Source organism: Silene latifolia, chromosome X, assembly GCF_048544455.1.
Source record: "Silene latifolia isolate original U9 population chromosome X, ASM4854445v1, whole genome shotgun sequence".
NCBI lineage: Eukaryota > Viridiplantae > Streptophyta > Magnoliopsida > Caryophyllales > Caryophyllaceae > Silene > Silene latifolia.
Genome location: NC_133537.1, coordinates 44,301,377 through 44,325,799, shown reverse-complemented (window position 1 = coordinate 44,325,799; position 24,423 = coordinate 44,301,377). Strand labels below are relative to the sequence as shown.

The 24,423-nt window shown below is 40.1% G+C and overlaps 1 pseudogene; it reads left to right on the top strand.

Moving 5' to 3' along the window:
- Nucleotides 1–10,884: 10,884 nt before the first annotated feature.
- LOC141623276 (monosaccharide-sensing protein 2-like) lies at nucleotides 10,885–19,331 on the top strand (annotated as a pseudogene).
- The last annotated feature ends 5,092 nt before the right edge of the window (nucleotides 19,332–24,423 follow it).

The following is a 24,423-nucleotide window of genomic DNA, read 5'->3' as shown; positions in this document are numbered from 1 at the left end:
TCCCAGACCCCCATTGTCTCAACCTGCATCGATCGTACAAAGGAACATTAAGCTCAGGGCGTCACTCACGCCTGGCCCCACGCAAATCCGCTTCGCCGGCGTGGAAAATCTTCAGAAAGCTATGGAAAACATGAGAGAAGACAAAAGGAGAGCAGATCCGAGGTAAGAAGGAGAGACAGAGAGCTCGGCACAAATTGATCTCCTGAAACAAAGAGTCCAACACTCCAAATGAATGGACGGTGAAGGAAGATCTCCTCGTAGATCCGACACAAGGAGCAAGCGAAAACAGCGATACCAACCAAATAATTACAAGATTGGATTTGGCTACGATACCATCAGATAGAAGGATAACCCCACGAGGGTTAGGATACCTCACACCAGATAGCTGGCAGCCAGCTAGCTGCGTAGGGATACAAACAGGTGGCCTCCCCGTCAGCAGTCATGCAGAATCGATCGACACCAGTAGCGGATCCGAGTCAAACCAAAGAAGTGAACTCGGCAAGCAATGGACAATCGTTGCCACAACCCCCTGGCCACGGAGCTTATCGAATCTTCAAGAGCCCGGATCGGGAGTAATTATGCAGACAAATGACAAAGGACTCGAGATTCACCAATATAACTAATCAGCAGATTTGAACTAAAGGAGATGCTTGAGCGAGGTTCCGGGGCTACCACCCCCACTCGAGAAAGCAAAATTTCTAGACGCTTATGCCTACTCACCATTCGTGGACACCATATCCATCACAGCCATGCCAAAGGGATTCACAAACCCAAATATGCCTCTCTTCGACGCCACAAAGAGACCCTTTGATCATATCACCAAGATACAAAAATGATGACGGTAATACCATAGGACAAGTTAAGGAGGTCTGCATGTGCAAAGGATTCGGGTCCACCCTAACAAGACCGGCACTTCGATGGTTTGTAAGCCCGCCCAACAGTCGATATCTACATTTGCTTGAATTGGTGAACGCATTTACTCAACAGTGATTCGCAAAGCGTGAAAGCCGCAGAAGCACGCAGGAGACCATGTATTAATCGTCCGAGGAGGCGGGAGAGAGCATTGGAGAATACAATACCGTATTTAACAATGAGAAGGTAGCGATGACGAGAGTGTGATGTCTCAACAAAGCAGAGAAGCCTTCGAAGAGGCCTCCACCACGACTCCGACCTATACAAGCGACTAACTATGCATCCCCGCCATAGTTTCAAGCGATGCGAGGAAAAGGCAATGCTGCCGCGATCGATTAGAGGAAGATATTCTAGCCGAGCCCGACTTACGAGCACACCAAGTATTTCCAAAGATTTCAGTGTGGAGAAATCAGGAAAAAAGCAAACCACCAACAAGAAGGACGAGAGATACAGACCATATGGGAGGGGAGTCAACAGAATCGAGGAAAACCAGCTACTCCCCACCTTGGCAGAATATGGATTCACTATAGGTATCGGAGGAATCTTGAAGGCGCTTAGAGAGATGGGAGATGGAGTCAGGTGGCCTAACCCACCAGTAGGAGAGCAAGCTTGGAGAAAGGATAGCAAGAAGAAGTGTGAATTCCATCGTGATATCGGACACAACACTGAGGATTGCTACACATTAAGAAGAGAGATCAAGCGCATGTACGAACAAGGAAAGTTGAGCCACTTATTACCACGTGGGGGCAAGTAGCAGGATAAGGTAGGTTCCGCCAAGCCGGCAGACCCACCCACATGCACTAAAATTATAAACGTGATAACAGCGCTCGTACTTAAGCGGCTTTGACATACTCAAACAGCTAAGAGACATGCCACCGAGATCAAAGGAGATAGGCCACTAATTCTTGCACTTCCCACAAAGACCTGCCGCAGTAAGCTTTGATGAAGGAGATACATACGATGAACGAGAACATCATGACGCACTTATTATCACCTTATTTGCACATTTAGAAAAGTCTTGGTAGATACGGGAAGCTCGGTCAACTTAATCATGCTGAAAACCATAGAGAACATGGGATTTAGCGAGAAGAATTTACAGAAGAAGACTATTCCGCTAGTAGGCTTCAAATGAGAAACAAAAACCGGCTCGCTAGGTGAGATAATCATCCCCACCTATGTGGGAGGAGTCAACAAACAAGTCGATATACCTGGTTATAGATGGCCCTTCTACTTACAACGTCATCTTGGGAAGACCATGGTTGCACTGCGGATGAAAGCGATCCTTCAACATACCACCAGTGCATAAAGTTCCCCACCCCATGGGGAGTAGAAACGATAAGAGGAGATCAGGAGGAAGCTAGAGGTTGCTATAAGAAGGCACTCAAGTGCACTGCCCGCCCTCCCGCATAGCAATTACAGGAGCAGCCTATCCAGGACGAATATATCGAACCCCCAGCAGAACAGCTGGATCAGATCAACCTGGACAAGCTGCACCTAGAAAGAACCATGCTCATTGGAGCAGGATGTACAGGAAGCTTACGGCAGCAGCTAGTCAAGTTCTTGCAAGATAACATGGATTGCTTTGCATGGTCACACGATGATATGATAGGCATATATCCATCCATCATAACACATAAGCTTAGCGTGGACCCAAAGTGTAAACCCATTCAACAAAGAAGGAGAAAGTTTGCAGCAGAGAGAAATAAGGTAATCAACCAGGAAGTAGATAGCCTGCTGCCAGCGAAGAAAATAAGGGAAGTAAAATACCCAAAATGGTTGTCTAATGTAGTGGTGGTGCCTAAAAAGAATGGGAAGTGGAGAGTATGTGTGGACTTCACCGATCTCAACAAAGCATGTCCTAAAGATCCATTCCCGCTGCCTCATATTGATGCAATGGTGGATGCAACAGTTGGACACGAGATGTTAACATTTCTGGATGCGTGGAGTGGATACAATCAGATCAAGATGGATCCTGCAGATCAAGAGAAGACAGCATTTATGTCCGAGAGAGGAATATATTGCTACAACGTCATGTCGTTTGGCCTAAAGAACGCAGGCTCCACATATCAAAGGCCGGTTAACCGCATGTTCAAAGAGCAAATAGGAAGAACCATGGAGGTGTACATTGATGACATGGTGGTGAAATCAGAAAAAGCCAAAGATCATATGCGGTATCTGGCAGAAACATTCAGCACCCTCAGGGAATACAAGATGAAATTAAACCCATCTAAATGCACCTTCGGGGTATCTTCTGGCAAGTTCTTAGGCTATATTGTAACACGAAGAGGAATAGAAGCTAGCATCGAGCAGATCAAAGCTGTCTTACAGCTGGAATCACCCGAGAAACCTAAGGATGTTAAAAGACTAGCTGGAAAGGTAGCAGCCCTGAACAGGTTCATTTCAAGATCTTCAGACAAATGCAGGCTATTTTATGACGTACTAAGGAAAAACCAGAAGTTTGAATGGACCGCTGAACACGAGCAAGCCTTCAGAGACCTGAAGCACTATCTCAAAGACCCGCCACTCGTCAAAGCCAAAGCCAGGAGAACCATTATTCCTATACCTAGTCACACGAAGTAGCGATGAGTCTTTGTCTGGTCGAGAGCAAGAAAAGGAGCAGAAGCCAGTATACTACGTAAGCAAGTCTCTACTGTCGGCAGAGACCAGAATGTCTAAATGGCCTGTACACCTCAGTGGATACGATATCCAATACGACCCTAGAACAGCAATCAAATCACAAGCATTGGCGACTTCGTGTCGACTTGATCCACCATCCAAAATCGGGCAGATCTACAGATCCTCAATTTAGAAGGAAGCAAGGAGAAGTCCGGCAGATGCATATCGACGAGCCTCCAACCAAAGGGGGCGGTGTGTAGGACTAATTCTGCGATCACCACGGGGGGACCCGATAGCGCAAGTCGTAAGATGTGAATTCAAGGCAACCAACAATGAAACAGAATAGAGGCCTTGATATTGGGAATGAAGCTAGCTCGAGTTAGGGGTCGACACCTACTCATATCCAAACGACTCTCTGTTAATAGTCAACCACGTAAATGATGAGTTTATAGCCGAGATTCAAGATGATTGCATACCTAAAAGTAGCAAAGGAATTAAAACAAAAATTCGAAACTTGCAAGCTTAAACAGTCCCCGAGAGATCGAATGTGGAAGCGACGCCTAGCAACCCCAGGGGGCAACATTCAAACCAACAGAGCTATCCAAAGATTCCAATAGCACATATCTTTGGAACCTTCTATCTAGAAGGCAGACGAAATAGACATGGGTGAACTAGAGGATCCACAAAGCGAAAAGGAAATCCAAGCGATTCTGAGAGGAAGGTGAGAGCTCTCGCCAAACAGTGACACCCGACTGTAGCCGATCCAAAGAGACGATCATGCACACCTTACCTAGACTGGATGCGCCATAACAAGCTACCAGATGATAAGAAGGAAGTGAGAGCTTTTAGAATAAAGGCCTCCAGATTCATACTTGTTGATGATATATTATTCAGAAAATCGCTAGCAGGCCCCTACCTACGGTGCCTGGACAAGGAAGAAGCACAGACTGTGTTGCATGCTCTCCACATGGGCGAATGTGGAAACCATGCGGGGGCGAGTCCTGGCAAATAAAGCCCTCGAGACAGGGGATATTATTGGCCTTCAATGAAAGCAGATGCAGCAGAGTACGCACGAAAATGTGACGCCTGCCAGCGCTCAGCGCCCATGATCCATCAGCCAGCAGAGCCCCTGCACCCTATCATTTCTCCCTGGCCATTCATGGCATGGGGCATGGACATAGTAGGCCCCTACCACGGGCCACGGGAAACGGATGAACCGGATGTTAGCAATGACAGATTACTTCTCCAAGTGGATAGAGGCAGAAGCATTCACGGAGGTAAAAGACAAACAGGTCATCTCATTCATAAAACGAAACATCGTTTGCAGATTTGGTATCCCATCAGAAATTATATGTGACAATGGCTCACAATTCATCTCCAACGATACCGAGGGATACTGTGCCAAGTTGAATATCACCTTAAAAAAGTCAGCACCTAGGACTCCAAAGTCCAATGGACAAGCTGAATCCAGCAATAAAATCATTATGGACAATCTGAGAAGGAGGTTACACGAGTTAGGAGGAAAGTGGGCAGATGAATTGCCACTAGTGTTATGGTCAGACAGAACGACGCCAAAGATAGCAACAAGTCAAACACCCTTCAGCCTGGTGTTTGGCGCAGAAGCGGTCATTCCATCGAAGTTCTAGTTCCCACTCACAGTATGAAAATATGACGAGGAACCGAACAATGCGAGATGACCGAAGCCCGGACATAATTGACGAGTGCGAGCAAGCGCAAAAATCCGTCCGGCGCCTACAAACAACAAGGCAGGAGTTACAACAAGAATGTGAAAGTTAGGCTCCTGGAGGTAGGAGACCCGGTTCTCCGAGAGGTGTTTCAAAACACCAAAATCGAAAAGGTGCAAATTCGCCTACAAATGGGAAGGACCATACCAGGCAGAAGGAGTTGTTGGCCATGGTGCATACAGACTGATGACTATAGACGGTCAAATCATACAATGCCCATGGAACATACTTCACCTGAAGAGATATTACTTTTAATAATAAGTAAACTCTAGCTTTCAGAATAATGTACTATGAGAAGCCAAATCATTTTTAAAGACAAAATAAAAATCCGGTAGTAGGCATACTGCCAGTTTCACTCTTATTCCTTATATCTTTAAGCTTTTTTTTAAAACTTTAAACTCGCTATTGGATGGTGTGGTCCGCAAACGCGTCCGGGACCACAATTGCTTTGGTACACCATGAGATGGCGACAGTACTTCACATCATTTTAATAGATTTTCTTATTTTCGTGGCTTCTCTAAGTACATCACTTTGAATTCTCGTATCTATGGTACTTTGAAAGGATGTCTAGCAGACCCAACCGCCAACGCGGGTGACAAGGCACACGGCACTCCAACATGCCCAACCTATTTTCTCCACAAGGAGTACCCTCACCAAAGTGACCGTGGAACATACGAAAGGGAGCCTGGGGACACAGTGAATACGCTTATCCAGCTACCCCCGATACCATCCCCCGGACGTAGCTCGCACTAATCGCAATAATCGGGGCCCCAAAGATGCATGCAAAAACGAACATGGAACGTAGGGATATCTGCGCTACCAAAATCCTGCAGCGTCTCCATTTGGTCCTAGAATGACGATAAACTTGTCTCAATGACGCCCATGTTGGCATTAAACGAGATGAACACACCTTGCGTCATGAACAAGGTTAAGTAGTCCAAAAATCACAAGATACGCCTAAATCATCATCAGCCGACACGGCAAATAGCTTGTCCGGATCAGCCTTTTCAGGTTGACAAGGCTGGTCTAAATCAGCCTCCTAGGTTGACACGAACACTCCTCCTAATATTGCGGCATACGCTTAAATCAGCTATCGTGACACGGCGTAGCCGAGTCGAACGTTAGCCTTTTCGGGTGACAGACTCGCCTAAATCGCCAAAAGCGATGACACGGCACAAAATTCCTAAAAACAGGGAAGAGAAACAACGAACACACGATATGTAAGCTAAAACCTTGCCAAACTATGACAAGGAGCATTTCAAAATATGGCCAAAAATACGGCCCAAGTTTAACCGCCACCCGGCGAGCAAACACAAGAAGAGTTTAAAACTTACAAAGTCTGCCCACCTCCGGGGCCGGTGCCAAAAAAAAAAAGTTCATCAAAACATAAAAACTTAATTATCGGTCACATTAATTACCTCCACCTCTGGCATCTCCTCTGCCTGCTGACCTCTCATTTCATGTACTGCTTCAGCCTGAGCATCCTCAGCCGCCATAGCTCCCTGAGCTCCGTCGCAGATCCTGGTACATTCCAAAGACCACCCCAAAGCTGCTCGGCCCCAACGCAGATAATTCACCTCACCAACTTCAGCATCGCACGCTCGGATCGGGTTGGGTGGGGTAGAGCATCTCCGACTGCTTCTCCTCTTCCTCTATGGCCTGCTGGGTGGGAGCCTCCTCAAGGGCAGCACGCATCCCACTGATCTTTCCCCGCCAGGTGGCATAGGCAACAACGTTGGTGGCCAGGGAGATCAGCTCAATGATATTCTCCTTAGACTGCTTCGGAGAGTCAGAAAAAGTGTTGCACACCGCCTAGGTTCGAGCCAGTTGATCAGCCCCCTCCTTCAACTTCTTCTTAGTGACGGCAAGCTCAGTCTTCAGCTCCACCACACGCTCCTTCAGATCAACCCGCTGATGTGCCAGATCTGCAACAGTCTCCTTCACTCCCGGTTCTTGCGCCGGTAGCACGGCCGGTGGTTTGCACTATGTTGATCATCTTCCTGTTGTAGAGTGCAGACTGAAGAGTCTGGGGCATAAATAATCCGAAGTCAGCAAGAGAGTTGGGAGGCAGAATTTAAGCAAGAAGCAGATGGACAGAAAGGTAGAAAGTGAAGGATATTTACCATAAAGGCGTTGTGCACATCATTTTCAGCTATCTCCTCTAGGGTGAACTCCGAAAACGTTTCCTCAACAGGAGGAAAGAGCAGCTGATCAATCTCCGGCCAGTAGGGCACCTTGTCCACGTTCCCAAAACCCTCTGGGAAGTGAGCGATAATGCCTCCGCTGGATGAAGCCCGGGGACTGGCAGGAGGAGTAGGCGGATGGCGAGATAACGGGTTAACCTCCAGGGGCACACGCGCAGCAAAACTGGAAACTGTTGGAGGAGTCTGAAAAGAGGCAGCAGGAGCACTCCTCTTGGAGGCAAAGGCCACATCAGGGCTGGCAGAAGGTCTCTTTCTTTTAGCACTTTGGAGGATGAGTTCCAATTGATCAACCTTTGAACCTGCAAGCACACATAGCCTCAAAGCATGTATGCTTAAAACGTCGCCGAAACAAAGATGCAAACGAAAGTGGTTACGTAAACCTTACCGGAAGACATACCGTGGGCTGATTGAGGAGGATTGGAGGAAGAAGCGGTGAAAAACCGGGAAGCAGTCCGAGAACTTTCTCTCGCATTCTAAATGTTGAAACGACTTGCTGCAGTGTGGATCTTAGCGCCCGATACGGGTGAGGTCACAGGGGCATGCACGAAGGCGATGAAGTAAGCTAGTAAGCAGCGAGATAAAACAAATCAGGTGACAGGCAGGGGCGGACCCAGACTTTAGATTTTGGTGTAGCAAAAAAAATCAATAAGTCTCTTAAGACGAATATATCCGTATCCGTCTTAAGATAAAATTGGGTCAAAAAATTTACCACTTGCATAGATAACACAAGTCTTTTGCTAATAATAAGCATTTTTTGTTTTGTCTTAATTTGACAAGTTTTAAATTTGAGACGGATAGTGTCGTTTTGAATGAGATTTTGTGGAAAAAAATAAAATAACACAATTCTCAAAACAAATTATTTATCGGTCCAATTTTACGATATCGCTTATTAATAAGCCCATAAATTATAATTCTTTACTATTTTTTCTTTAAAAACTTATTGTTGTCCTTTGACTTATATATTTAATTAATTGGTAAAACAAAATAACAATGAATCAAATTTTAAACACAAACACAAAAAAGTTTATGAAAAAAAAAAAGAACATAAAAAATTAGGCTGGGTAATTAACAACATACTTTCTACATGGAAAGTTTAAAGTGATTAATTAAGCAATTAATAATCAATGTGTTATGAAAATTGTTCTGTCAATAAATGAGCAAATAAATACTTTGAGCAAAATAGGGAGTAATTAAAAGAGTCATTTAGGAGATGTGGACAAGTATTACGGGAAGGATAAAGATAATTAATGACAAATCATGAAATTTAATGATGTAGCAAATTTTAATTTTCTCTTAATTTTTTTTTATTATGGTGTAGCACTTGCTACACCAAGGGTGTACTTGGGTCTGCCCCTGGTGACAGGAAGACTACTTACTCGAAGTCAGAGCCCATTTCTCGAAAATATAATCGGCAGGAGGCTGGATGGAGTCCTTCCTCACGTAGAAGAAGTCCTCAAACCATTTCTCATCGCGAGATTTTGACACATGTCCGAAGGAGCCTCTCCACGGCCGGAAGGAGAATTGACCCCCGCCCGGGATCCGATGTTGTACATATGCCGACGCCCAGTGACAGATTGCAGATTTCACTCGACCGGCCTTGAGAGAATAGAAAGAACTCTCCATATGGCAGCGAAAATTTGTGCCATGGCGAAATTGTTGGTGAAGATAAAATCTTGGACGAGTTTAGGGAAAGGAAAGCGGAGGCCATATTTAAACGGGTACAAGTAGAAACAAACCCACCCCGGACGGAGGGCGTCGACTTTCATGTCCCTGGTTCGTGATGGCGATATCCACCCCGTCACCAAGACCAAGCATTCTTGATCATGGGGATGTCGGCTGCGTTAAAAAGCGAGTCACGGTCGTGGGGGTGCTTGAAAAGCCCCCGAGAAGGGAAAATGGGGTTGAGGTTACGATCAGAAGGTGTGGAGGATTGACGAGTTTTGCCCATGGTGGAGAGAGAAAATAAAGATTAAAAGAAGAAGAGAAGATGGATTACCTGGTGATGGAAACGGAGAAGGGAAACAGTGAAGCCGGCAAGGAATAAAGGAGAAGGAAGATTCAGGGTTTAAGAGAGAAGAGTTTTTGAAATGATTTGAAGTGATTAATGAGAGTGGAAAAGGGACGTTGGGGTTATAAAGAGGAGAGAGGGAGTTGGGTGCGGAGAAAGAGGAGTAGGGCGGCTGGAAATGATGGCTTGCATGGGAAGAAGTAAAAGACGGCGTAGGGTTTTTTAACATTTGGTTACGTAAAATTCCTTGCTCGATACTTGAAAGCGTACTTCACAAGAAATTTGGGGCAAACTGTTTGGGCCAAAAATAGCATAATGGAGGAGGCCCACTTAATAAGGTAAAGGCTAGGGATGGAGTGGTAAGGAGGAAGGGAGCCCGCGGACAAGGGAGTGGAGAAACGGGCTTAAGGAAGATTAGGGCCCATCACAGTAGGCGCCCGCGTTAAGGAAAGAAGTGTAAGGGAGAAGTTAGGGAGAAGTCAGGGAGATCAAGGAGAATTGGCAAGGGAGTCCGGATTTGGAAAGAGTCCTTATGGAAATTATATTCCCTTTCCATATTCAAGGTAGGACATACCTAGGGTTCTTACCCTATAAATAGCCAAGGGAGCGAATCAAGAATTCATTCATTAGAGACCCGCATTCATACATCAACATTCAAGACCACATCTCTGCAGACAATATACGTTCATTCTAGATCTTGCAGGCCTGACACCTAGGGTCAGCAGGATTAAGCTTCGTGCCATAATTGTAATCATCCTCCAATTTATATAGTGCAATACTTGGCAGGGTACCGTCCCTCCCGCGGTTGTTCCCACATTGAGTTTTCCGCGTCACCAAAGTCTTACGTGTCAATTTACATTACGCACTTTATTTTCCTATTTACTTATTAACATACGAATCATCATACAATCGACCAACGAATATAGACTACATTGACCCTAATTAATCAATTTGGGTAAAAATACCTAAACAGTAATCTCCTCTCCGTCTCAATCTTGGGATTCAGTGGTTTTAATAATTAGTGGGTGACCTTTATAATGCATGACCATATATTCAATTGCATAAATACTCCCTTCATATCACACAAATCGTAACATTGACTTTTTCACACTTGTCGAGACACGTTTTGTAACGTGAATATCTTTAGTTTGACATTATTAAAAATTATAAAAATTTGATATTCTTATAGCATTCATGACGATAAATCAAACAAGATCTCACGTAACTATATTTTTATAGATTAAGAATAATATCGAAGATTCTCTACGACCATGAATATTGTCAAGATTCTCAATGTTACCATTGGTGTGGTATGGAAGGAGTATAATTCATAGCAAACGTTAAGGACCTCTGAGGGCAAAAAAAAGGTATGTTCTTGACATGTTTTTTTTTTTTTTTTTTGAGATAGTTCTTGACATGTTTTTAATCATACATGAATTTGATGCGTGATTTTATTGTAACCCACTTTAAGTATGAATTTTTTTTAGTGGACTGAAGATTTGTTGTTGGTTAGTTAGTTATTATATCTATTTTTAGAATTCTGGGCATAAGAATAGTTTATTTGTTTGAAATCATATGTTATGCTTGTTAATCATGTATAATTCTGATGTAATTACTAAAATATTTGATCTATAGTATTTTATGGAGATTTAATACGATGGTTTAGTTTGGAATTCAGGTGATTAACTGGTACTGGTATGTTTTTTTGTTTATTATTACTCCTATGGTAATGGTACTCACTCCGTACTGAATCATTTGTTTACCATTGATTAAAAGATAAAGATAAACAAATGATTGGGACGGAGGGAGTATAATGCAAGTAAAATTGTAATGCGGTTAAATGATGTGTGATTTATGTTTTAGTGAGGACTGAGGAATCTAGATTTCATCGTATGCTTGTTTGATTGATGAGATGATGTTATATTTAAATATGTAATGTATATAGATCATCTGTAATTCTTCTGTTAGCTAGAAAAAAAGATTTGGTCTTTTGTAGTAGAATGATGGAGGGTTTGCGGTGGAAATCATTGTATGTTGTAGTTACGCAATCCCTGTGTTAAGTGTGTTTAAAAGATTACCTGCTCAATTTATTGAGGAGTGGTAATGCGGTATTCATGACCTGTTTTCAAAACCCGTAAGCATCAAAAGTGTTTGTGTAGGTCCCTTTACACCCAAAAAAAATAAAGAAATAACTGCTGATAGTGAATAACAATGGAGAATTGATGATTAGTAAACGGAATAACAATGGGCTGTGTTTGCAGCGCTTGCTGCAACTATGGGCAACTTGTTGCAAGGGTGGGATAATGCAACTATTGCAGGTATGGTATTACATTGATTGTTATTGATGCTTGTATTATTTGAAAAGTTGATTTAGTAAACAAGATTTTATTTGACGATAATGCAGGGGCTGTTATCTATATCAAGAGGGAATTCAAGCTTGAAACTCAACCAACCCTGGAAGGGCTTATTGTGGCCATGTCCCTCATCGGAGCCACTGTTATCACAACTTTCTCAGGCCCCGTTTCAGATTCTGTAGGGCGGCGTCCAATGCTAATTGCCTCATCATTACTATACTTCCTTGGCGGCCTTGTGATGCTTTGGTCTCCTAATGTATATATCTTACTTTTGGGGAGGCTTTTTGATGGTTTTGGAGTTGGCCTGGCTGTTACTCTTGTTCCAGTCTATATTTCGGAAACTGCTCCTCCAGAAATTAGAGGGCAGCTAAATACCCTCCCACAGTTCACTGGCTCAGGAGGGATGTTTATGTCTTATTGCATGGTTTTCGGCATGTCTTTGTTGGAGGCGCCTAGTTGGAGATTGATGCTCGGTGTTCTTTCTATTCCATCACTTTTATATTTTGCATTGATGGTATTTTACTTGCCGGAATCCCCTAGGTGGCTTGTCAGTAAAGGAAGAATGGCTGAGGCTAAGAAGGTCCTACAAAAATTGCGTGGCAGAGAAGATGTCACTGGTAAGTATCCCGTCATCCATTTATATCCTCCTCATTTGACTTTGGTGATCAAATTACGTGAGATATATTGTCACAATTTACAATAGACGCAACCTTTTAAAACTGTAAATATCTTTGTTTTGATGTTCAGAGGTTTGACTAACTCTTGACATCTAACAATGAGCATCCTTGTTTCTGTGGTTATCATGTTTATATCGCTCTATAAAGTTGCTCTTTGGCTTATGATCCTGAATTTGCTTGCTGAAATTCTTGTATTCAAATGGTGCTAAAGTGTGAATTTTCATGTTGAAATGAAAGTGTTTTTACTTTGAAATTCATTATAAAACAAATGTTCTTTAGAGCGACATACATGTAGAAAGTACATTTACGCATCTCACCTGATAACCTTTCACAGTGAACCCAAGCGGTTCCTTCCCCATCTCTGTAGATATTAATGTCCAATATATATTGTACCTTGTCAAGGCTTTTCATGTTGAAACTCTTCCTTTGCCAAAATTTTGCGGATTCCATAGGGATATAACTTAGAAGTCTTGATGAGAAGCATGTCATTAAAATACAAGATCAGCTCAATGACATTGCTCTCATTGAATTTCTTGTGTACACAAAGGCTCATTTTTACTTATCTAGAAATCAACCTCAAACCCCCTTTTGGATGAATGAAAAATATATACAACTCCATGATGCTAGCTATAATCTAAAAGTTTTCTCTAAACACGTATTATATTACGATTTACGTGCTGCTATGTAGGTGAGATGGCATTGCTTGTTGAAGGTCTTGGAACTGGAGAGGATACAACTATCGAAGAGTATATGATAGGTCCCGATAATGATGAGGAAGCCACCCTAGATAAGGGACAAATCAAGCTATATGGTGCGGAGCAAGGTCAATCTTGGATTGCAAAACCTGTTACTGGGCAAAGCATGCTCGGGTTGGTCTCTCGTTATGGAAGCATGGCAAATATGATGGACCCACTTGTAACGCTATTCGGCAGTGTACATGAGGCACTTCCCCAAACAGGAAGTATGCGGAGTGCTATCTTCCCGAACTTTGGGAGCATGTTCAATGCTGCAGGAAAATTGGGAGGTGGAGAGCCATGGCGAGGATGCCACATCTGATGTTGATGCTGCAGATGGCGACTCTGATGATAACCTGAAGACACCATTGCTCTCACCTAATGCGTCTGTTCTTGAAAAGGATACATTGCCTCCATCAAGTGGCAGCATCCCCAACATGAGGCGTAATAGCAGTCTAATGCAAGCTGGCGAAGTAGTCAATAGCACAGGTATCAGAATATAATACCAAATCTTAAATTTACCTTTTTCCTGTCCTAGGTGTGGTGTTTATTATACAAACCTTGTTAATAGGATCTTTAGAGGGGAATGGGTAGTGATAGGCTATCATTATACGAACCTTGTTATTCTGTACAGGTATCATCAAAGGATATCGAATTTTTAGCCTCAAAGGAAACATTAGCCTTTTATTTGGTAGTAAAGGCAGCCACAAGGGCAATTTTGATGATGATGAATTTGGCCATGAGCGCCTTCACTCGTTGGTATTACCGGTGAAACTAGCCGACATTCTTTGCTTGATCCTTGTCTTGTTCATCCCTTTTCAAGATACATATGGAAGTACTGAACTATGTGTGAACATTTTGGCAGGTATTGGAGGTGGTTGGCAGTTAGCATATAAACGAACTGACAAGAAAGGACAGGATGGTAAAAGTGAACTGAAAAGGGTTTATCTTCACAAAGACCCCGGTATGGGATCAAGACGTGGCTCTCTTGTTTCTATTCAGTCTGCTGATATTACAGGGAATGGACAGTTGTCCAAGCTGCTGGATTGGTCAGTCAATCCACCCTTTGTGTCACGGATTTCAAGGTTGATTCTCCCTTTGAAGAATGTGTGGTTAAATCGTCGGTTTCAGCAACGAATGGGCCGAGCTGGATGGAGCTGTTTGAGCCCGGAGTAAAGCGTGCATTGATTGTCGGGATTGGACTTCAGATACTCCAGCAGGTGAAGAGAAACCTTAGACTGCTATTAAAAGAGAAATAGCTCATTCTTGTGCAATTAATTATTCTTTCCTTTGTCTCTTCTAGAAAATAGTTTATGTTTGCTTTTGGATTGTTTTCTTAAGTAAGCACACGGAATTGGGTGAGGAAGTCCCAACCTGATTTTCCACCAAAACTACCTCAAAATACACGTCTAAAAAGAAAACACAAATTATTGGCTAGTTATTTGGGACGGATAAAATCGAATACATGAACTATTTCGTAAGATAGTGGGCGTGCTTAATTAGTTTTGTTCTCAGGATGTTTTATAAAATTCCTCCAAATTGAACTGTTTTTATCATTCTCATTCCTAATATTGTTTGATTTCCTGGTTCGCATGGCATGTTCTATATGTTTATGGCAAAGCTGTGTAGGAAATATAAGCTTTTAAGGGGCTTTCGGTAGTTTGGTCAATGTGTGCTGCAATTCTCATTGAGTCACTGAAATCAGTGATTCAGTGTCATGGCCTAGATGTTGTACCGTGACTTCATTATTATTAATAACTATGACTCTTGACTTTCTACTTGAAACTTGACAGAGTATTTTTCTTCAGAAAAGAAGTCTATCCCTTAAAAGTAAAACCTTGATAACTTGGCCGTGATTCAGTATCGGGTGCTAGATTTAATACACAGGCTTCATAATTTTGACATCACAGTGATGGAAATATGGAACAAATCCCTCGTATTAGTACTCATAGTTAGGCCATTCCATAATTATTGAAGTGGTTCTTCATTCTGCAGTAAACTCTCACTTTGAGACTTGATTTTGAAATGAATCATTGTGCCATAAACGCGGCAGATATTGCTTCAAACTGCAGTCTAACCTTGATAAACCAGTCGTGCATTATTGACGTGGCCTAGATTTAATACCATAGTTTCATTATTTTGTATGCCTGATAAGCAATAAACTAGGTCGTTAAAATACTAGAATTAGCGTACCAAATTAACAATTTATAAGCCAAACTATACTCTAGACTACTCTAAATGATAAAGTAATATAGTGCAAGTAAGGGTCGAACCCAAGAGAAGGTCTTTTAAGCTAAAAACTTGAAATGTAAACTATTGACTACTAAAGACAAGATTATAAACAAACAATGGTTATTCACAATGGCAAACAATAGAGAGACATAAAAAGGGGGGTTTTTGAGTTGATTTGCAACATGAAACAAAGTGAAATTTGCAATCTTAGTCTAACAAGCAATATAACAAACACTTGGTGAGTAAGATGATTCAATAATTAAGAGAACTTGGTGCAATCCTCCCTTAGTAACCAACAATGGTAAAGCTTGACTCTTTTATAATTCTCCTCCTAATTTCTACCCAATACTATCACCTCAAGATGTTGATACATGCAAATTAAACCATCTACACATATCCTTCAAACTTAAGCAACAAATCATTAAACCATGACAAGAGACTAAGCATGAGCATTAAGAATTCAACCAAAAGATGAAGCTAGGATCAATTCCTCATAAGATTAAACCATACAAATGAGCAAAAGACATGAACTTTCCTATTTGTTGCATGAATCCTTTAAACCAAATCAACAAACAACAAACTTGCTTCAACAATCCCAACTAAATTAAACCATTTCATTAGGATTTGCAATAATCAAGTAAATAACATGCAAGGATGGCCAACCCAAACAATCAATTACTCAACATAAGAAATAAAGCACAAGAAAAGTTCATTAGATAAATAAGAGGAGATTAAAAGAGTCTTACAAAACCAAAGTTGGAAACTTTGGATGAATTACACCAAGATGGGAAGGATTTAGCCTTCCATAGTCTTCAAAACCCAAAGAAATAAAGAAAGATTACAACTTTGCATCCAAATAGTCTTCTAAATTATTACAAGATTAAACCCTAAGAATGAGATTAGAAGAGATGATATGATGGTAGGTGATAATCCCAGGTCTTCAAACTTCTCGGGTATATATAGGGTTTCACGAAAACCTAGAAAGATTTCCACTTAAGAAGCCCACAAACGAGATTAGAAAAACCCGCAGCGTAGTCGCGCAGTCGCGCAGTCGCGCAAGCATTGTTCCACTGCGCAATATTGCGCACTGCAAGACTTTTTTTCAAGAGTCGCAGACCGGCTCGCATTTTGGGATTTCTATTTGCCACGAGCTAGACCTCTTCAATTGCCTTCATTTCTTCTAGTCTTCATTCCTACTTCTCCCAACTTGTTTCCGGGTTACAAATGATCTTCTTGTGCCTTATCTTGACCTTTGAAAGGTGCTCTATTGCCGCTCGGGTTCCATGCATAAGGATTATGTGCTCAACCGAGTAAAAATGCACAAGTTACCACCATATAACCGATTGCCAATTGTTAGGAAAAGTGAACCAAACGACCCATATTAAAAGACACGAGGGTGATAAAATCACCCTCTTAGACCGACACAAAACAATGCTATCAATGCCGCATAAAAATAATCATGATTCTTGATGCTTTTCTTGTCTTTAATCAATCCAGTTCTTCGGCATCCTCAAATTCTTTCACAGGCAGGAGTAGATGTTCTGCTATCGAATCTGGGTCTTAGTTCAGATTCTGCGTCTCTCCTTATTAGTGCTTTGACAACATTGTTAGGCCATGTTCTTTTGGACTGAAACGGATTTGATCTGAATCGAATCGAATCGAATCGAATCGATAGGATTCGAATCAATCGAATCGAACTTATAGGATCTGAACTGAACTTATAGGATCTGAATTGAACTGAACTTATAAGATCTGAACTGAACTGAACTTATAGGATCTGAACTGAATTGAACTGAACTTATAGAATCTGAATTGAACTGAACTTATAAGATCTGAACTGAACTTATAGAATCCAAATTTAAATTAACTTAATTATTGTTGTTGTTGTTGGTGGTGGTGTTAACGTTGTTGTTGTTGTTGTTAACGTTGTTGTAAACACAAATTCTCATTTGTGACGGATAATATCCATCACAAGCTTGTGACGGGTCAAATAAAACTCATTTAGGTAGATGAAGACAAGGGTTTTGTGATTCCCTATACACTATTACTTTTGTTTTATCTACCCAAGTCGGTGATATTTGACCCGTCACAAGTTTGTGATAGATATACCCGTCACAAGAGAGACTTATTGTATTATAAAAAAACGCAAATTTTTATTGAGATGAAATAAATTTTTTAAAATAAATTAATGGGTAGCCAAGAACATTGATAAGAAAATATAGTTTAAAGTACAAGGTAAGATAATAACATTTTTCCGCTTTATATACATTGGTTTATTCATACCTTATACTACGATTACATTACGATAAAAAATAATAAGAGGAGTGATAATTTTGTACTAAAAATAATAATGTATATATGTATCGAATAATTAATGTCAAATGTTTTTGCATCGGTTTTAAAAATAATACTCCGTATATAATTTTGTTGTACTGAATTTATAGAATCTGAACTTGAACTGAACTTATAAGATCTCGAATCAATCGAATCGAACTTATAGGATCTCGAATCAACTTATAGAATCCAACGAAATCAACTTATAGGTCTCAATCAATCAACTTATTGGATCTCGAATCAACTTATTGAATCAACTAAATCGAATCGAATCAACTTATAGGATCTGAAGTGAACTTAAATTAAGTGACTTTAAGTCCAAAAAAACAGGGCCTTAATGCTCCTTGCCATTGGCCTTGCTATGAGGTTAATGGATCTCTCTGGAAGAAGGTAATTTTATTAACTTAACTTTATATCCAAATTAAATTACCACTAGTTTGATACTTACCTTTAGCAAAAAGAATAAATGTGCACACTTGGCAATATTGATACAATCAGTTTCCTCCTGTAAGACGTTGGCACAATAAGTTTATTGTCAGAGCAAGTCAAGCACTCCGTACTAGATAGTGATATCTTCCTATCAGAACAAAGTTGACATGACAAGTTACTATAATACAGTCTTATAAATAAATAAATTTGTATATAATCAAAATATTTGATCGTTTCTTTTTTCCATGTTTGCAGGTTTCTGCTGCTAAATACACTTCCTGACATCCTGTCTTAATAGCATCTCTAATCGTTCTAGTTCTTTCCAACATTATTGATATGAGCAGCATATGATCCATGCAACATTATCCACTGCCAGTGTCGTAGCTTACTTCTGCTGCTTTGTCATGGGATTTGAGCCCATACCCAACATCCTATGCTCGGAGATATTCCCAACAAGGGTCCGTGGGCTTTGCATTGCTATATGTTCTCTCACCTTTTGGTTCGGAGATATCATCGTTACATATTCCCTCCCAGCTTTGCTCTCGTCCATAGGCCTTGCTGGGGTCTTTGGTATTTATGCCGTGGTTTGCATCATCTCTTGGTTCTTTGTTTACTTGAAGGTTCCTGAAACTAAGGGCATGCCTCTTGAAGTCATTAGCGAGTTCTTCAATGTAGGAGCCCGGCAAGCCGAGGCTGCCAAGGATATGTGATGATCAGTAAGTCTTTAATGGGACGGTCTCTTATCTGAGAGCCCTATTCCTTAACTGAGGCGTTAACGATGCTTTTTATCATCTGCTAAGAGAAGGAAATATGAAAGGAGTTTTTAACATTCATACGAAAGCATATCTGTAATGTTGTACCAGCACAAGTAACCCAGAGATTTCACAGATAAGTCATTGTTATATGGTTCTTGCCGATTGAAAATCAATGTTTTCAATTTTGTATGGGCAGGATTATAGTAAAATTTTGTTTAATTAAGTTATTTGATTTTTCATCATTTGTTTTGTAATGTAATAATGATTTATGGATGAAGTTACAAATCTCAAATAATCAAGGCTATGAATCTACTATTCTACTCCCTCCGTCTTGGTCATTTGTTTACCTATTCTGTTTATGTTGGAAATATTTTCTAAAGGTAACTTAATCATCCGCATACTTCATTGTACACTTGTCATTAAATAACAACATTTTCATAATGATCCCCTCCCCTCTTCTTAGTCTTTGCCAAAATTAAAGTTAAACAAATGACCGAGAGATACAGAAATTTACATGGAGTATGAGTTATAATATGAGACATTTGAATACACTTGTGTAGTGACAAGTGTTCTCCAAAAAGATATGTTTTAAAGATTTGTTTTTTCATTGCTAAGGTGCTCTTTTGTAAAGTTGTGGCTCTCAGAAATTTGAATAGATTTTCGGAGGCAAGTGCGATAGAACTTCATAATAGAGATACCAGTTTAGATTTCGCGCAATGAATGCGCGGTATGTGTAGAGCTTTTATTTTTTGAAAAAAAAAAAGAAACTATAAAATTAAACAAAAAATTGAGTAATGTCATGAAATGTATATAAACTTTTTATTAGCATATCATTTAGTTACCGAAAAGGCTACAGATACACATGGTGTACAAATTTTTTGTACACAAACCAATAGCTGAGTGACACGTGGCAAACCGTAGTGGAATAGGTTAGAATAATTTAGGGTTAATTTAGGGTTAGGTTAGTCATTTTGCATATATAGTTAACTAATTTATGGTTAGTTTTTTTCCTATTTCATTTATTTTGTTTCCATTTAGATTTAGTCAATTACTTAAAAATAGAATTATTTGTTATTCAATTACATTAATTTTATTCAATTACATTAATTTCTGCAAAATCTAATTATCATATTCAATTACTTTTGCATCAATCGTTAATTTGCATCAAATTAACGAAACCCTAATTTTGAATATGATCGACTAAATTAGGGATCATAACAATGAATTTCGTATAACATCTTCTCCCTAATCTAATTGTTCATTGTTTTCCCCCTAAATTAAGTAATTCGAAGGTAGCCCTAATTTAGCCATAATTCAATTAAACAGAAAAATTGATCATTCAGTTAATGATGAACCCTAATTGAAATCGTGTAATTGGATTAACCTTAGTTTTATTCGATTTATTTTATAAGTAATGATGAACCCTAATTTAATTTTTGTGTGAATTTCATGGGTTAGTGTGGAACAATGTCGTGAATTTGATGATTAACCCTAATTAAATTCGAACTTTCTTAAGAATAATGATGAACCCTAATTCGAATTTTTGGGGGAATTGCATAGGTTAGTGTGGAATTGGGGGTAAAATGAAGGGAAAAAAGAATTTTAAATAATATTGTTAGTAAGGTTCGAACACGCGATGTATTAGTAGGGTGTTAGTCTTTGCATGTATACTCGTAACCAATTAAACAAGGGGTATCAGCACGATTACTAACCAATTTCATTTTATTATATAATGTTAAATAATCGTAATTTATGAAAAAAAGTCAAACTTTCCTATTTAGAAGCCCTAATTTTCGACCATATTTGTTTCCATTATGGTTGATGATTTTATTTTCCTTATTTAAGGAAAATAAATATCAAATTATTCAAGGAATCGTTTTTGTTACCATATTTAAAAATTTATTCTTAATCGAATGAAAATACCATATTTATAATATATTTATTTATTCTTATTTTGAGATATTAAATCGTAATCTTTTATTTCAAAAAAGATTTAGCCTAATCATTTACGGAATTTTATTATGGGAAGTTTTATTTTTTTTCGTGGGATTGGTGGAAGGTTTTGGAGGGAAAATGTGGAGAGAAAAAATGGAGGGAAAAAGTGGAAGGAAAATTGATTAGGGATTGTATATAAGTACAACTCTTTGATCATTTTAACTCACACAAAACACATTCATAACAAAACCCAATTTTAAAAACTAATCAAAACTAACCCTCTAAACTAGAAATGGCTGATCAAGATTATAAGATGGCTCAACTTATGCTACGAAATCGTGCATTGGAGTATCAGCTTGAAAATGAGAGGAAAGCTCACGCACAAGATATGTTGGAAACACGTAGGTTTGTTCGAACAATGATTGACATTGTTCCCAAGAAGGATTTCGAGAAAGCTCTATATGGCATCCCGTGCCAAAAGATCGAGTACCTTTAAGAGGAGAAGTACAATGCGAAAAATGCAGCGATCCTACCTGATGACAAACTTAAATGGCGTCAAGTAGGTGACTTGGAGTATCTCTCTATGCCCGTTGTGGACAATGCAATAGATGTTCGGGATGAGTTTGGCTATAATCGTGATCATCCTACACCTCCACCTCCTATCCATGTTGAATGGAGGTCTAGGGATCGATATAGGATGCCTACACTGTAACACCCCCATACACCAAGGTGCCTTACCAAGACCACCTAATGCATGGAATGCTACCATCTCGGTTACCCGAGGCATAGTATTCAAAAGTGACCATCAAGAAATATAATTTAAGCATAAAGTTTAAAGTTACTACATCAAACCAACTGTAAAGTAAAGTACAACTGTTCTAAAACCAAACAACAACTAAAGTAACAAAAGTATTATGATAACACAACGGAAGACTACTATCAGACTCGTGGCGACTCCATCCCCAGCTAATCCCGCGCGCATCCATAGTATACCTGCTAGACAACTGCTCACCACTCCCGAATGGATCACCACAGTTTTTCAAACATTTAAACGGGGTCAGTTACTGCATAAACAATATAAGATAAACAACAACAGATACACAATCACAATCTCCAACACCGTCACATCTCCACACATCTGACTACACACTAAAGTGTGTAGCCCTGCCAGAATATCCATCGCAACAGATATTCCACGCTGCCATTGGGGGACCGCAGCCGTACCCACCAAATCCCCGCTCATCAATTCGGAGCAAAAACCCCAAGTTCCTTAATGTGCACATCCCCTCCTGTGGCGGGTTCCACAGAGGGCGAATCAAGGGCGTGAAGTCACTCCCGCAAGTGACTCCACTCAGCCGAGGACGCGCCTCGCGAACCACAGACAAACACATCCATCCAATTATACAACAATAATAACCAATACGATAAGATCAACAACAGTAAACAACCAACAACAATCCACCATTAACACAATGTAATCAATGCCAATAACAATTATGATATAATCATCATGCCAATCAACCAGACAACCATCTTATAATCATTTATACAATAACTGATTAGGAAAACCCTACCTGGAAAGGCAATCACCAAGATCGTCACAATAAGCTAATCAGAAACGTTCCTCTACAAAATCACCTCCTATCAAACACACAATCATACAATCACCATCTATTATCAAAATAATCCCAAAACCCTCAAATTACCCTATTAGGGTTTTAACCAAAATCAACAAGACCATATAAAAACTATACTAGGATCTTATCCACAACGCGACGGTCTCAACGGCGTAAAGAACACGACGATCCGACTTCCTTAGCTTTTGGGATTTGATAGCAACGCGAAGAAAGGAAGTAACGTAACTTGTTTTTCTCTTGAGAGGTTTTAGAAAAGATAAAAAGTGACAAAGGAACTGACGGAATGCTTTAAATATCAATAACGCATTGCTAACAAAACCCGGCTAAAACAACCCACAAAACCGACTTACTCGATCGAGTAAGTCACTTACTCGATCGAGTGACCCTTACTCGATCGAGTGCCACACTTACTCGATCGAGTGCCCATCAGCAGAACACTGTTTCGAAAACCAAACTCACTTACTCGACAAAGTAAGCCCTACTCTATAGAGTACCCAAAAGCATAGAAAACCGTAGTATTATAGTCTTCCCTCCTTAAAAAGAACTTCGTCCCCGAAGTTCAAACCCAACCTATAAAACATGAACTCATAACCCCAACTTCACCAACTATGCCTACCTCCACACCATGGCTCACGATATCGTATCAACTACATTATAGCCTCTCGACATTAACTCCATACACTACCAAATACCATCCACAAATGTCGCTAGCTCCGTCTCACTAACATATTATCCACTAGAAAATCCAATATCAAGACAATCCACCAAGCAAGATCAACCACCAAACGGAATGTTACATTCTACCACCCTTAAAATGAACTTCGTCCTCGAAGTTTAATCACACTCATAAACATCATCATCCAACTGTCAACACTATCGAAGTATTCTGACATTCCTAAACATCACACTACTACAAGCACGGCCATGACCTTTAAACAATATCAACCACAGTACAAATCCATCCTTTATTCTCTACCAAGACTCGAACTTCCACATCTACTACAATATGTACAACCATCAAACTCTCTTTGTCACATCCTACTCCTCTTAAGATAAATGTTACGTCCTCGTAACTCACGAATACTAGATACACTACTACAGATACAGGCTATAACAACGGTCAAAAACCGTTGTTATATAAAAAAAGCGGACGTTGTTAAAGCGTCCGTTGTAGAAGGTTTTAACAACGGTTAGTTTTCTTAAGGAAACCGTTGTTAAAACTATTAACAACGGTTTTATGTATAAAAACCCGTTGTGGAAAGTGTGACTCAATTTTGGGGGGAAAGTTATAACAACGGGTTTTAATATACAAAACCGTTGTTATAACTAAAGACAACGGGTTGTTTTAAAATAACCGTTGTTGTTTGTTCTTAAAAAATAAAAAAAAATTAAATTAAATATTACTAGATGCATGCATAATTACGGCCTGTTAGAATTCCGATGCATGCATTATTACTGACATCACTGTACATATGAACGGATAATATGGAATGAGAAGGGTTAGTAATAAGATTTGAAGCAGCATTATTGAGAGATATGATGATGATTATGGCACAACTTCCTAACATATATATTAATTAAAAAGCAACTCAACCCACACATTGCTTAGTATAAATACATTGCATATCTCAACTAACATTTCCATTATCTCAATATATTCATCTCCAAACCCTAACTGCTAAAACAAACTCTACTTAATCTTTCAAAAAAAACTCAAAAAACTCCAACAAAATGAATGATTTCATCCTTAAGACTCTTACCATGATCGAGAACAACAACAACTTCATCCGCCGGTTCCTCCATATTGAGGAAAGTTTCAGGAGCTACCTTGCGGATGCTCGATCCGCACTG